The sequence below is a fragment of the Nicotiana attenuata genome, unplaced genomic scaffold (genome assembly GCF_001879085.1).
Source record: "Nicotiana attenuata strain UT unplaced genomic scaffold, NIATTr2, whole genome shotgun sequence".
NCBI classification, from domain to species: domain Eukaryota; kingdom Viridiplantae; phylum Streptophyta; class Magnoliopsida; order Solanales; family Solanaceae; genus Nicotiana; species Nicotiana attenuata.
The window spans coordinates 173,453-177,233 of record NW_017672236.1 but is presented as its reverse complement, the minus strand read 5'-3'; positions in this window follow the sequence as shown (position 1 = coordinate 177,233).

The window sequence follows — 3,781 nt, the reverse complement described above, 5'->3', positions numbered from 1 at the left end:
CTCATGAATGACATAGTGCATGCCACTTTAAAGGTATTTTTCTTTCGTACTTTTCTCCATTCTGTAAAAAATTTTGACTTTGGGATTCTTACTTCTCTTTTTATTGTAGGCCAATCTTATTGGCACTGAGCTGATGAGCAGAATCTCTCTCTTGGAGAAGGTAGCACGTGATTCTCAGTTGGAGGCAAACAATTGGAAGGAACAGTTTGACAGTGCTCAACTCGACATGGAGGATTTACAAGAGAGCAAGAGTGCCTTAGAACAACAGGTTCGAGCACTCACTTCTGAGTTGGGGGTCACCAAGGCTTCATTGAATCAGGGAGAGAAGGAAAGAGAGCACCTTGAGTCTTCATTTTCTGACCAGTTATCCAAGGCCAGTGAAGAGATCAGGGCGTTGAAGGATCTTTTGAACCAAAAGAAATTTATGCCGGGGAGCTAGTTCAGAATTTAACTAAGGCACAGGAGGATCTTCGTGCCTCTGTGGATAATGTGCATGCTTTGGAGAATTCTCATGCCACCCTTCAATCTTCTTATAGTTCTGTCTTGGCTGAGAATGAAGAACTCAAGAATGAGATCGCTGCTTGGGAGAGGGATTATGAAATCCTTGAGGAGAAAACTGATGTTAAGGTAAGTTGGGCTTTCCTAAATTCACGTCGTGATACCTTACTGGAAATGGGCCAAGAAAGCTTCAACCTGGATTCAGAATTAGCCAAGGTGAATGAAACCATTGCACGAGCTCAACAAACACAAGATTTTTCATCTCCCGAGGTTGAAGTTCCCGTGGTTGAAACTCCCGTTGTTGAATTCTCTGCGAACGCTGAAATTGCCACGGGTGACTCACATTCTTCAAGCCCAATTGTGCCTCTTGTTGCAAGCCAAGCTGAGACCTCGTCTGTTGGTGCTCCTGTTGCTGTGAATGAAGATCAACCCGCAACCATTGATGATCCTACCCAAGTTGAGCCCGTTGATGATCCTTCTTCAGTTCTCTCTTCTTAGTGAAAAAATTTATTTTGCTTTAAATTCCCTTTTTGTAGGTACCTTTTTGGAAAACTATGTTTAAGGCCCTTGGATTTTGAAAGTTTATTTCTGACATTTGTAATCAAACCCTTGGTTATCATTTGAGGATTGATTTTGGAACGACAGTCCCCAAGTCTTTCATGGGGCAAATTGTATAAATAATTTTATAATTCTGTGACTAAGTTTTTGCTTAGTCTTAAGTACTCAAGAGGGTTTTCATTGTTTTAACTTCTATTTGCTTTTATTCTTGCTTTCATTCTTAAGGACTTATAGAATAATTTTGCATTTTTATTATTTAAAAATGCTTCTGTTAATCTCATGATTTAGACATGAGTTTTATAAAAGAGGGCCCTTTTATATTTCGACACTTAATGAAGAAGACGTCTCAACTTCATAATGGTGTTAGCATACGATAAAATAAATAGGAACACACATGTTTCTTTGAATTAACTTGACAAGTTTTTAGTTCTAAACTTTGACAAGTTTTAAATAATACTTTACATGTATTTGAATTACATCTATAACTTTCTCGTAACTGTTTTTCTTGTAACAAATTTATAAGAAAATAATAAACACGAGGTTTTGTCTTTACAACCCGTTTCATTTTAAAATAACAGATATGCAAGGTTTTTCCTCATAACCTGCTTTAGTACATAGCTTTACCCTAACTATAGTAAGGTATTCTTTAGCCTTGGCTCATGACTTCGTGACTTTCTGCACTTGACCACTTGACTTTTTTTAGGCATGATTTTTCTTCAATCCTCTTTGCCTTCCTTATACATACTTGTGTATACTATGTAGTCCCCCAAGTGTTTGAGTATTGAAGTATGAAGCCTCGAGCACTTGATGGTTTTCCTCTTTTGGTCCTTTTCCTGAAAAGAAAAAACACACGGGACTCGGAGGTACGATTTTAGATAAAGACTGGCTAACCCGTTTGTATTTCTATTAGAATAATTGTAACCCTAGGCCAGGAATTTTAGTTTATTCCGTGTACCTTACAGGTCGTGACTTATCATTTAGTACGGGTTAGGTTTTGCCTAGCATCTAAAATCGTTAGTAAAATTTTAATAAATCCAAAAAATAAACTTTATAAGATTGATACCTGATCGCGGGTATTCTTAGAAATAATATCTTTTCAAGTGAACAACATTCCAATGTGAAGGTAGCACTTTACCATCCATTGTTTCCAATTCATATGCTCCTTTGCCAGCAATACCACAAATTCTGTAGGGTCCTTCCCATGTTGGACTTAATTTTCCCGTATTAGCTGCCTTTGTGGATTGAAAAACTTTTTTGAGCACAAATTCCCCTATTTTAAAAATCTGAGGCGAGCTTTCCTGTTGTAGTATCGTTCTATAACTTGCTTTTGTGCTGCCATTCTTACTAACGCAACTTCCCTTCTTCCTTCGAGTAGATCGAGATTCACACACATTTCTTCATTATTAGACTCTTCAGTTGCGTGTGTGAACCTTGTACTTGGCTCTCCTATTTCAACTGAAATTAAAGCCTCTGCTCCATAAACCAATGAAAATGGTGTTTCTCCCGTACTTATTTTTGTAGTTGTACGGTATGCCCATAAAACACCAGGTAACACTTCCGGCCAATTTCCTTTTGATTCTTCCAAACGCTTTTTTAAATTATTGACAATAACCTTGTTTGTTGATTCTGCTTGCCCATTACCTACGGGATGATAGGGTGTGGACGTAATCCTTTTAATTTGCCAACTTTGAAAAAATTCTGTGATTTGAGCTCCAATAAACTGAGGACCATTATCACATACGATCTCCTTTGGTACGCCAAATCGGCATATGATGTTTCGCCAAATAAAATCTTTGACTTCCTTTTCTCGTACTTGTTTGAAGGCTCCTGCCTCTACCCATTTAGTAAAATAATCAGTAAGTACGAGTAAAAAATTTACCTGTCCTTTTGCTTGCAGTAATGGACCCACGATATCCATTCCCCATTTCATGAATGGCCATGGTGCGATAACCGGATGTTACCTTTGACATTTATCACATTTGGCCATGAAACTTTCCGCTTCTTCTTCCATTTTTGGCCAATAGTAACCTGCCCTGATTAAAGTTCTTACCAATGATCTTCCTCCAGCGTGATTTCCATAATGCCCCTCATGTATTTCCCTCATTACGTACTCTGTTTGAGAAGGTCCGAGGCATCTAGCTTAGGGGCCACCGAATATTTTACGATATAGGTTGCCTTAATTTAAACAGTAGCGAGCAGCCTTTTTGCGAAGTGCATGGGCTTTTTTCTTGTCATCAGGGACGGTTCCATACTGTAAAAAAGCAACAATCTCGTTTCTCCAATCCCAAGTTAAATTACTAAAATTTACCTCATTTTTGTCAGGATCAAGAGCTAAATGAAATAGATGAATAACTGAAGCACTTGCATCGCTTGTCACATCAGCTGCAGATGCGAGATTAGCTAAAGCATCTGCTTTGAGATTCTCATCTCTTGGTACCTGCATAATTTTCCAGGTTTGAATTTACTTTATCAGTTCTCGCACCTTTTCTAACTATTGCTGCATCCTGGTTTCCTTGGTTGTATAAGTCCCCGACATCTGGTTAACTACGAGTTGAGAATCGCTCTTTATTATGATTTGATTTATGCCCAGTTCTCGAGCTAATTCCAAACCTGCAATCACAGCTTCATACTCTGCCTCATTGTTAGTTGTTGAATGACATTTAATTGCTTGTCGTACAGTTTCACCCATAGGTGGTACCAAAACAATCCCTAAACCTGCTCCTTT